The 12,906-nt window shown below is 40.2% G+C and overlaps 1 protein-coding gene across 8 annotated transcripts in view; it reads left to right on the top strand.

The window, feature by feature from the left end:
* The window catches only part of tox2 (TOX high mobility group box family member 2), a 117,430-nt gene that overhangs the window by 62,831 nt on the left and 41,693 nt on the right, over positions 1 to 12,906 (top strand). The gene's annotated exons all lie outside the window — the stretch shown is intronic.

Genomic DNA, 12,906 nt, shown 5'->3' with positions numbered 1-12,906 from the left:
CGGGGTGTTTGGGGTGTATTTTTGGAAGCAAACAAAAGTTTCTGTTTCAGTGTTTTCTCACGAAACATTGTGTATCCTTGAGGTTAAAAATGTGCTGAATGCATTTTCTTCATCATAAAACATTTGCAAAGCTGATTCTTTTCAATATTCTGAAACCTGCTTTGTTTACATGTGCGCTTACTAGCTTGCAGGCGTCTTCTTCCCCTGCGTTCGCTGGCACATCGCTGCATATCTGGGCGCATAACCACCACGTATAGATTAGTGGAATAGTGTGAAACTATTGGCAGGAATGTGCATTGCGTCAGCCTCGTGCTTGTGTGTTTGCATACATGTGCTAATGTGCGTGCAGAAGAACGGATAAAAGGAGGACCCACTCATAAAATATAAGTGCATAATGCCAACAGCAATCCACAACTTCAAAAGGTTACATACCTTAAATTTAAAAAAAAAAAAAAAAAAAAAGAAATCAAACCAACACACCATTTCATATGTAATAAATATTGTGGATATGTGATGTAAGACAACGGTCAAGATAGCATCAAATTTATGACTTCTCACTTTTTCTATTCTAGTTTTATTTTGGCTTTGTTGTTTTTATACTAACTGCTATTCAATTAGGCACTGTATTTTTTATTTTTGGAGCAATATCTGGCCTAAGAATTTCCTTTGGGACTAATAAAGTTTTATTTTATCGCATCTTAGCTCATCTTAAATGTATCTAGGGAATCATTTTATACACATCTCCTACTTTATGAGAGTTTAATGCAAAACTCTGTAGCTTTGAAAGGTGGGTTTAAACAGAGAACAGTTTTTGCAATTACTGACACATTGGTGGATCAGTGGGTCTCAATAGGTAAACTTATGCCTATTGATTGCATGTTTGGTTTAATCTGTTTAAGTCTTAATGTCACCTGTCATGAAAGTACAGTAATCCGTACAGCCACATGAAATGCCTAAATGTGTTTAAAGTGATGCATTAAACTCTGTTTGAATGGAGGGGTTTTTTTTGTTGTTTTTTTTTTTTAGCTCAGGTGGGACTAGCATCGGTGTTTTCTTTGCAGGGAGTCAAACTGTTTGAGCTCCCGTTGTAGTTGTTGTTATTGTTGTTGTTGTTTTAGCTCCACTGCCTTGACGGTGGTACACAGGTGAAGGTTCAGAATCTGCTGTAACGCAGAGATGACAGGATCGTTTCAGAACTCCTTCTGTTTCTCTCTTTCAGCGTCTCTTTCTCCTGGTTTTCTACATCTCTCTCTCTCTCTCTCTCTCTCCTGCTCTCTTCCCTGCTTTGTCTCTCTGTGTCTTTTCCTCCTTTTCCAAGCTGATTTGGAGCCTTGCATAGTCAATTATGTAGGGAGTGAGAAATGGAGTGGGGGCTCCGGCTTCCATATTTTGGTGTGATATTAATATTGCATGAGCGCTATTCTGTAGCGAATATCTAAGAGACTGCCTATTAAGGCAGCAGCAGGAGAAGAATGTGACACACACACAGACACACACAGACACACACATACACACACACACACACACACACACACACACACACACACACACACANACACACACACACACACACACACACACACACACACACACACACAGAGATACACACACAGAGCCAGAGAGCAGGGGTGAATCAGTCAGGATCAGGCACAGGTTGTTATAATTAGTGTTTTCCTGATTTATTTTGGTGGGATAATAAGAGTGAGTCATTTTCCTGTTTAATATGTCATGTTTGTTTATCTTGACATGGCTCACATCACACCGTACAGTGAGTGTGTTTGATGTTAGTGAGAACTGAGTGATGTTCCACTGTAATTGTGCTAAGAATGGAATATTTTAACTAACCAACTGAATAAACAAACAAAACAGAGATGCAAAACAAATGCTAAAAAAAAAATAAAAATACATTGCCAAGATAATTGTAATATTGCATATTGCAAAGGAGGAGGGGATCTGATGGCAGGCTATTTATTTTCTGCCGTTGGATGGGTATCAATGATGCATACAGTAAGTGTCAAAAGTGACAGGCTGAGATGGTCCCCAGCGATGACTGAGAGGCTCAGCGTGGACACTTATTGCTTTTTGGGTGCTAAGTGGCGTTGACACTGTGTGGCCTGTGATAGACATCTCATTTCATGCCATCACATATTGACAAAAGCATCTGATTTTGAGAAGTAATGGACATAAATAGAGTATGAAAACATAATACGACATAATTTGTTAAAGAGAGTGTTTTGTAAACCTAAAATAATCAGTGCGGCGGTGTTAGGTGACATGGCCGAATGATTCATTGTTGCTGCAGTACCTGGTTGTGCCACCAGGTCTTACTGTTTGTTAAAATGGAATTACCGGTGCATTTGCTGACCAGTTGTAATAGTAGAATTTATAAACTCTGCAGCATAAAGTTGTGAAAAATGTGTCTGGCTGCGGTTTAGTTCAGCTAGCTACCTGAGGATTATGCTAACGAGAAATTAGGATTTCCAAATGCTAACACAGTGTCTGTCAGTAGATACAAAGTTAAGGAAGCAGAAGGACTCTGATTACAGGCTTTTAACAAACTTTAAATTAAAGCGATGGAGTGTATCAGCGATGCTATACTTAAAGTAAAAATACATTTTAGAGGTTTTTGTAAAAGCTAGAACATTTCCTAGACTGATAAAGTTGCTGCGACCTTATGTGTGGACATCTGTTCCAGATTTTTCCCGCAACTGGGCTAACATGAACTACAGTGAACAAGTCACTTCCTCATGTAGATCAGATATTAGGATTATTTTGAAATCATATCAGTGTGAAGATATTTAGAACGTTACGAGTTATTTACTGTGGAAGACTGCAGCCTGTTTGCTGTATTTTATACCTTGGATTTTGTCGGGCAAATTGTTATTTTGAATCAAGTGTTTTAACTATTTCCTTTATAATTTGGTATAATAATATATTTCTTTGCCATTAAGTGTCAGTTGTAAAAGGCAGTTTTATCAGCATATTTAGAAACATTCACTATATTTCATTCATTTAACGATGAATCAATTATTGATTGTTAACCTGGGCAGCTATTGGTGAAGGAAACTTTTTAAAGGTTCTGAAATTACTTGTTTTGCCTGACCAGCAGGCCAAAACCAAAATATATTCAGTTATATAAAGAAGAAAAACATGAGCAAAGTCACATTTGAGAAAGATGTGAAACGTGAAAGTATGACAATTTTGCTTGAACAAAAGTTCGCTTAAAGTCATGATTAGACATCTGACAGCTAATTAGCTAAATTTTACATGCTGTGGTGATCATGCAATATTGAATAATGCCCTTTCTTACAGTATAGCTAAAATATGGGATTAGCAGTGGATACAGTTTCCCTCTTGCATTTATGTTTAGAATTGGATGAAATAGCAAAAATATATTATTGTCCATAGAGACAACAATCACAATTGGCTTAGTTCAGCTACGATAGAAAATCTTTTATTTTTGTGAGTCAGAAATACTCCGGAGGGGTCCTGGGTTTTAATTTACTGTCCATGTTTACTGTTTGTTTTAGAGTAAACACCATTCCCTTTTAGATGCCAATTCAGGTAGGCTCCTGCAAATCTCCCGCATATCAAACATAATAATCAGCAGATAGTATTTTTCTCACAGGATTTGGTCCTGTAAACATGCTGAAGTGGCACTCCTTTACAATCTCTTCGCTCTTGCAGTAGCATTGCCAGGCACTGTCAAAAGCCCAGAGAGCCCGGCCTGGAGTCGACAAAGCCAGTTAGTCCTGAGCCCAGAAGCATCATGCTGGGCTCGACGTCGAACAAGTGCTCGGTGACCTTACAGCACCAGCTGGAGTTTAAAGAAGTCTTTAAAAGGCCGATTCTCCACAGTAATATCATCGCCCATGCCTCAAAGAGTCTGGATTAAGGCCCACTTTCCCTCGCTAAAATGTAACAAATGTGTGAAAAACATCACAGCCAAAGCCAATGTGGAGAGAACGATGTAGAGGGTGGTGGTGGTGGTGGTGGTGGTGGTAGGGGAACAGATAGGAGAGGCAGAAAAGAAGGGAGAAAGAAAGTAAGGGAAACTCAACATCTTAACACTCGCCAATCCCCCTCCCTGCCAGATATATCAATGTAGTTGGCTTTCTCTGAAATTCAAATGGCAAGAGGGAGAAAAAAAAGAAGCAGATGAAAAAAAAAAGAAGAAAAAAAGAAAGAAACCTCTGGCTTTGGAAAAGGGGGGGTGGGGTGGAGGGTGCTGAGAAAAAGACCTGCCATCTATGTATTAGTGCTCTGTAAATATTACATGAGCTCCACATTCGCTCAGTTGTTTGGCATTACTTCCACTGGATGGGTATATTATTTTAGAAACCATGCCTTGTTTATGGAGAGGCATGACCTACTTCCAGACACTCCTCTCTTTCTCTCTCTCTCTCTGCTATTTTTCTTTCTTTCTCTTCCTTCTCTCTCTCATTCCCTTCTCCTCTCTTTTCCTCCCTCTCTCTTTTTCTCGCTCTCTCCTATTCGCTCTCAATCTGCAAAATCTCAACTGGTTGTCCCTGCTGAACAATTACAAGGCAGAGAGACCCAAATGGAGATGTTTGTAGAAAACAACATGTGTATAATTAAGGTTTAATGAGCTCTTGTCAGGGTGGAATGTGCAATTAGATTGGTAATAGAAAATTCTGCCTGAATGCTAGTGGCAGAGGCTGGATGTGGAGTCAGCATGGCAGTGAATGAAAGAACAGTGAATTATTTTGAGCCCCATTGACAGAAGTAGATGCTGCTGGATGCTGCATTTAGATTTAAATATATGGTGAGTTCCCAAATACAGAAAGAAGAAGTTCCCCCCCCCCCCCTCTTTTTTCTCCTAGTGGTGCTATATTGTGTGTTTTCAAATTACTGTACTTGTGCACACGAGGTTGGTTTCTTGGGAAAACAGTTCTCGAGCAGCTGAAGTTATGCTTCAGTGCTGCAGAGGGAAGCAAGACTGTAATTGTGATTTGAATGGAGAGAGTCATAAATGTCATTGTCTGCAAAATATAAAGAGTGAGCGGGTTTTTAATCAAAATTTCTCCAGTATTTCTTCCCTAAATAGTATTTAGGGAGCACGTACGTCTGCCAAGGCTTCGCAACAAGATGCTCAGAATTTATTTTAATGGGACACGTTTAGAAATTTTTGCATCTAAATCTGCATCGAGTGTCACAGCGGAAGAAAATAATGCTGACTAAGGAATGACAGATCTTTTTTTTATTTTTGGGAGAATACATAAATCCCATCCAGACATATTAAGGGTTTGTGCAACAATGGTTGGCTCAAAATTTCAAATTCATGACCACTGAATTTTGGCTGGATTAAAATTAATTAACAATAAATAAAGAAGAAAACTGTAAATCTCTGGCATTTTTTTTGTTTGTGAAATGATCAAAATATAGATGAATTCTTACTTAATTGGCTAATTGTTTCAGCTTTGAAATGTGTTTGTATTGTATTTGCATTTGGCCACATGGTAATTGTCTAAAGCAACATTAGGCAAGTCCAGGGAATTTAACAGATAGACAGAAACCAATCTGGTATCCCAAGGAATTATGTCCATATGCACAATTCTGCACCATATGATAAACGTCCAATGCCAGTATTCAGTGCCAGTGCTGAAAATAGTATGCTGTTGATGGCGTAGTGCAAAAAAGTTCAGGGTGTAACGTGGTTGACTTTGGTACAAGAGACTGGAGTTTGTGTACCATCACAGACCTACAATTAGGATTCATCCTTTACTTGAGTGTTTCGCTGGCTTAATCTTAACCATACCTTAACTCTGTTTGTTTTCCTAAACTTCGCCATACCACAGTTGATATTACAGAAAGCCAGGACTTTAAAAACCTTGGCGCTAGATGTTGCTGGCTCTTTAGTGTTGTAATATCCACTTTCTTGTGTGGAGATGAGGTTAGTCAGACAGACAACCAGAACATGAAAACATTCCCTCTACAGTGAATGTAACAATAGTGGATGCAAATAAGTGTATTTGCCGATCTCTTAATGAACATCATCAGGTTTCATTTGCACTTGCTAGCATTTCTATCCAGGTCTGTGCCTCATCCTAGAGGCTCACTATTTTTTATGGAGGAGCACTTCAGCAGGCTCTGTATCTTTTCAAATAAGGCAATTGTGAGTAAAAACAGGTATCTTGTTGCACTCTTTTTCTTCTCTCTTTCTCTTTTCTGACAGCCTTTTTCTTGACTTCGTGGAATTGCGGCTTGTGGGTCTGGTGGAGAAGATCCACACACACAAAAATTGTGTTTGGCTTTTTCTGAATTACTTGACTAGTCCCTGAAAGAGAGGGTCCTTTGTTGGCTTCCTCTGGGACTGCCCTTGAAAGGCTCCTATTGTGTGGTAAGCACTATGATATAATGCAAGTGGATTTAATAGATTTAATGGAACAAGCAGACGTGGTTCTCGAGCCCGTGTGTGATGAGAGGCAGCCTGTTTTAGGTGATCAGAACCACATCTTAAAGAAATGAAATGCTATGTCAATGTCGTGTCACTCCAGAAGCATGTTATGCTTCGAGTGTGTGTTAAATATTCTTGGCTGTTTGGTGGAGATAATATTGAGTGTGTTTATTTTTACCTTACTAAAAGCATGCTGTGGTATCTGATTTGTCAGATTTCTATATCTCTTGATTATCCATATCTGTGCTCCACCTGAGTTGCGTTGGAAGTCAAGGTTAGGCAGAGTGGGGGGAGGTGAATGTCAGCGATGTGTTAGCTTTGTTTTCATTGTGTTAACAGGAGCACAATGGTACGATTGTATGGCCATCTGAAACCCTACACCTACCCAGAGCTTTCGGGGGTCAGAGGTGGGGGAGATGTGTGTGCCTTTAGCCTGACGAACCATGCATTTTGAAAAAGCCAGAAAGCGAATAGTAATCCATCCAGCATACCATCAAAACCATTCTGCTTCGCTGGCTCGCTCACATAACAGATCTGCTCATCCAGAGTTCTTGTCAAATGCTCTCATTTTCCAAATATAAATTATTCTTTTTTCCTTTTTTTTCTCCCCCCTCCTCTTCCTCTTGTTGCTTTGTAATCTGTCTCATTATTTTAAGGTGCCATTTGAGGAGTGGCCTGCCTCTTGAAGCCCCTCAGTGTGATGGACAAGACCATAAAGCTGAGCAATAAACCTGAGATGAATGTTATATCTTAACACTGATAGAGGCAATTAAGTCCATCATAAGCGAGAGGGGGAACACTCTTCTCTGGGGACTCATTCACTTGCATGGTTTAACATGATCCCCAGCTAAATGCCTTATTTTATTTCTCCTCTCAGCTCACAGCTTACAGTCGAGCACAAATTGAGCTGATGTGTTTTTTTCTTTTTTAATTTTCACACAATTTGGTCTTTCTGTCTGCTCTGCCCTTTACTGTCTGTCGTCATGTGTCTCCCTCTCTCACTTTCGCTCTCTCTCCTCCCCGTTTCGTTGTATTTGTCATGGTAATGTTAAAAATCTCAGCTGCTCCAATTCATTTCGTGCTCTTTCAGTTAGGAAAGAAGGGCAATTCTGTTCTCCCCCCTTCTCCTCCTCACTAGTTTCTGTGTGTTGAGGTTTAAAGGTAATGAGGACCATATTTCATCTGCATGGAGTTATATGATTGGGCGTGGCTGAGCAGGTCTGTTATGGGAAAATAAATATTATGGAAGGTCTAACTTTGTTATCTTTATCGCACTGGGATCAATGTGTGTATTATTGGACAGGATACATTACACAAACACGTCGAGCAGTATGCCATATGCACACATATGCCATTTGAGCCCAAAGCAAAATGCGCGCACGCTCAAGTTTTATGCAAACATGCATTAGCAAGACATAAAGGTGAAATACACATGCAGCAGCGGCACAGGCATCCACACAAACACACGGGCAATCCATATCTGCTTTAAAGCACACCATCCCTCATGTTCACAGTGCTTTGGTTATGTCTGTATGTATATATGTGTGTGTGTGTGTGTGTGTGTGTGCGTGTGTGTATGTGTGTGTGTGCCAGCCAGTGAGTCATTGAATGCTCTAATGACCACAGTCCTGACACAGGTATTTTGACTGCTGCCTCTTTCCATCGGCACATTGACTGACATGCGATTAGTTACGCTGGGGTGAAAACTGGGGAGCGCGCGCTGTAACCATGAAAAGAGACGAAGAGGAGGGTTAAGTCCTCACCTCCACGTCTCCACTGTCTCATCGTTCTTTAAATCTAAAACATCCCCGGCTGCAGTTGCCGGTTCTGACGTTTGGTATTCAGTACGTACAGTAAAGCACAGCTGGGCTCACAGCGACCTTATGAGAAAACCCTCTTCTCCAGATCAATGCAGGTTAGCGGCTCTGTAGCACAGAATGCAAAGTAACCGTCATAGCAGGAATATGGAAGTGGTACAAAACTGATCTGACAATGACCTTAGGGAGTCGATGGTGTATTGACCTGACTTTAAATACTTCTCTTATTTATCCCAGTGAGTTGTAAACACTGAAGTTAAACAGATTTGAAACGTGGATAAAATAGAGCAGTGATATCCACTCAGTACTCAATATTTGCAGGTTCTTTTTGACATTAGAAGTGATGAACAAAAAAGAATTATCACAACCTTTTCATACATTATTTGTTTTATTTGATTTCATTTTCACCATGTAACAATAACTAGTTAGGTGAATTAAATATGGCAATACTAAATCAAAAATGCAGTTTTATTTGATCAACCTAAACCAATGCATATACAAATAGTATGTACAATACAATAATTCTGTCAGCACCTAAACAACATTACTGAAGTCCACAAATGTAACATAACCAAGACTCTCATACTCATCTTATAATCTGTAGGCTGTAGCAGTTCATGAATCCATTAATATACTATATACAATCTGCACTAATTGTACCTGCATAAGTACAGACTAAACCCAATACAAAATCAAAAACACAGATATCCCCAATGTGAACACAGACATAAATGCAGCATTAAAGACAAACTAGATTATGCATAAAACTGAAGGACGACAGAGAGTAAAAACATTTAAAGTTCACTCAATTCCACTGAGACAGTTGAGTGGAAGCAAACATGTGTATGCACTACAGTGCATAAACCTAACTACAATGCAGTAAAAACTGACCCAGTTACTTTCAGTGCCATCATTAAAAGTAAAAATTGATCCTGACCCCCTTTTCCCCTCTATAAAAAAAAAAAGAAAAAAGTTCTATGACATGAAGTTTGTAAAGGAAATTTATCATTTAATGGATGGATGAAATTGAAGGTGTGAGTCCCAATTTGAAGGCCTTGGGAAACGCCATTTCTGACATACTATGTTCCAGCCAACTGTTGTTCTGTAACCTCTATGACTGTGCTGCACTTCCTGCATCAAACTGACATTGGTGTGGCTTTACACAAACACAAAGTTATTTATAGCATTTCTCCCACTTTATTTTCTCCCTCCTATTCTCTCCCTATCTCTCTCCCTCTCGTGTATTTGCATTTCTGCAATGCAAACAGGAGTTTGGTGTCAAGTGCGTCAGTTGTACAGGCCTCGGTTGTCCCTTTTCTTTCTCAAGCCTCAATCTATCTCAAAATTTCTCCCCTTCATTCCCTCGCTTGACTTGACTCCCCCTCTCCTCCATCTCACTGTAGCTTTCCACCTCTCTCACCTTCACCCTCTCCTCTCTCCCTCCCCCATTCACCCTCTCTCCCTGTCTGTGTTTTCCTTTGCTCAATTGTTTTGCTGTAGATTTGACCGCTATGATTAATGACCTCAAAGCCTCAGGAAAGCAAACACAGAGAGACACGACATGCTCGCCCTTCTCTTACAAAACCTTCCCTTTTTCTCATATGTCAACTGCTTGTATGTTCACACGAAACACATTACGACTTCTGGTAAAAAGATCTACATATTAAGAGCCAGATTACACAAGACTTTGACTTTATATGCACATAATTTAATCTTGTACATACTTTTGCTTATTTTTTATTTTCCTGGTTAAGATACTAAACAAAGTTTCTCCCATAAATCTCAATTTTAGTGCACTGGATGTCCAGTTTTTGGCATTATTGACTCACATTTTAAAAGCTTTTGTCTTTTTTCTATGTGTTCGAAATGATGAAATGCACCCCAGAGGTCAGTTAAAGACCTCAGAGGTCAGAGGTCAGAGGTCCGGGCTAAGCATCAAATTAGTCAAACACAGAGGTAGGCATTTAGGGTCAAAACACCTCACTGGGAAGCATGATTTGATAAAGTTCACTTTATGTGTATCAAATCTGACTTGTGCGAAACAAAAGAAAACAATTTAACGGGAATAATCACCTGTTAGGTTACTGTTGTAAAATGAAGTTAGAACTAGCAGCGGGTTGGCTTAGCTTAGCATGAAGTCAGTGTGAATGACAAAGAAATAGTTACAGCATGTAATAAAAGCACAACTTCTTGTTTTCACAAATTGAACAAACAAGATATAATGGGATAAAGTGTCAATTAGCAGATTTTTTTAACCTTTGGACAGAGTCAGACAAGCTGTTTTCCTCTGCTTGCGGTCTGCTCAGCTGAGCAACGCTAATCACCTGCTGGCTTAAGCATTTTCTTTCTTTCTTTCCTTTTTTTTAATTTGGTGTACAGACATGAGAGTGGTATTGATGTTCCCATCTAATTCTAGGCAAGAAAAGTGAATAAATGTATTTCCCGAAAGGTTAAATGATTCCTTTTAACACACTCCAGATTGGAATAAGACCATTAAACTACACTTGGCACAGCATGCAAACCAAGGGCACGCATGCTTGTAAAGCTCTCATTTCTTAAGGTCATGCTGAGATTTGTTAGCTCTGATCACCTCTCGTGTCCGTGTTGTAGCATGTGTACAGTACACTTAGCTAAACTCACCAGTTGTTAACCACAAAGAGATTGGAAATAATTATTTTTACCTTTTCCCCTCGATTTAGATCCTGTTTATTATTCTAACCGCTCTGCCCTCACTGACTCCTTCCCATTGTACGGCAGAAGCACCGCTGAAGACTTCACTTTGCTCTTTGACACTCTGTATAATTGTTTTCTACGCACCCTGTTTTGCTCATCGAGACCTGGTTTGCAGGTGTGAAAATAACCTATTCCAAGACACCATCACATCAAGCACAATGTGATTAGGACAGCATGTAAAATCATTTTCCAAGAGCAATAAAGAAAGTGATTTCATTTTCATTGCAGAATACAATGATTGTTCCTCCAGCAAACTAATAGTGCTATCAGATAGAAATCATTGCACTAGAAGTAACACTTCCATCAGAGACTGAACGATAACGTGAAAATGGAACTGGGGCATCAAATTGAATAATGTTGCAAAGAATTGCCTTTGTACTGGAGTTTGTTTGGTGCTCTCAAAGTGTCATGTATGAAGATAGAAACAACAACAACAAAAAATCGAACAAAACTCTGCTGGTGTTGAATCTGTGTGTAATTTAAATGGAAAATACTGAAATACTGACAGCATAAAATTTCCCTGGAACATATGGCCCATTACATGTGGTGAAACATGCTTATAAAAATGATCGTGGTCCATTTCCAGTCTGCGGCCGCAGCTTGAGAAACACCTTCGGTAACGTACTGCAGGCACATATCCATCCCGTTACTTGACCTTACAGTAGCAACAGTAATTCATCTCCGCCACAAGCTGTCTTGAGGTGTGTTTTGTTTTCTCATAAATGGTCGGTGCCAAATAGTGTCAGACGGAGAGGCAGGGGAGGCCTCTGGGAGTGTGTGTGTGTCTGTGTGATAGTGTGTGTGTTTGTGTGTGTGTGTGTGTCTGTGTGTCTCTCTGTCTGTGTGATAGTGTGTGTGTGTTTCAAGCTGCGGCCTCTGGCTGTGACCCCAGTGTTAATCACTCTACAGCCAGAACAACCACAGGCTCTATTGCCACCACTGCTGCTGGAGCCCTCCTCCTCTCCCTCTCTGCTTCTTTCCTCATTCATACTCTGCCATCACTCTGTTTTTATTTCTCCCTCTCAATTCCGCCCCCCCCTTCCTTTACCTATAGTATCTTCCCTACTTGACCTCCCACTTACGCAAGATCGCTGTCTCCTTCCCCATTAGCTCAGGGATACAGCCTCGTCTTTCTCATTCCTCTCGCCATAACCTCAAACTGTCACCTTTCTTCTAGCCTAAGCCTCCCCTTTAGGCTTTTTGAGCTTTGTGTTTTGAAGCTCTGCATTAGCAGGCCTGCGCTGTCCTCATTTCTCTGGAAAACTGCAAAGGAGCTAAAGGCTGTTCTCGCCTCTCGGCGCATGTGTGGTCTATCGCTAGCAGCGCAGCTGGTTGACAAGGTCTGAAAAAGTGCTTGGTCAGCCATGTCACTGACTGATTCAGGTGATTGGCTTAGTAGGTGACGGTTAAGTCGGTTCAGTATTTGTCAGCCTACGTTTTATTCTCGTGTTCTTTGTTGTGGCAGTTGGTCATGAAAATATTTAATGCACTGCTGCACTAATGTCGTAGATCAGAACAAAAGCCATCCCTCCTACAGCTCCAGAAGTGCCAACATAACAGAAATCATTTTGAATACTTGTCTGTGTAAAGTAGGTCCCTGGAAATCCCTGTAGCTTTTCTGGTGAACTGGGTGGCACTGCAGATCAATTTCTGGGTCAACGTGCTGGCTGACTTACCCGCCGTGTGTCATTTAATTACACTGCTGTTGCCTTTGATGCCTCTTTTGTGGATGTAGTTCTTCACATGAGTCTGCAAAGTCTGTGAAGCTGCCCAAGAAACGCTTAACATCAGCACGTTAGCATGCTAATAGCGACAACGCTGCACTGCAGGAACAAAACAATAAAAATCAGTGAAATGTTGCAGCATGGGTGCCAGAAAAACGTTTAAAAATGGTAGAATACTGTAATGTTCCAAAACTGAAAATAGATGCAAATATTT

Source organism: Stegastes partitus, unplaced genomic scaffold (genome assembly GCF_000690725.1).
Source record: "Stegastes partitus isolate 25-593 unplaced genomic scaffold, Stegastes_partitus-1.0.2 Scaffold171, whole genome shotgun sequence".
Classification (NCBI taxonomy): Eukaryota; Metazoa; Chordata; class Actinopteri; family Pomacentridae; genus Stegastes; species Stegastes partitus.
This window is presented reverse-complemented; position numbering and strand designations above follow the sequence as displayed.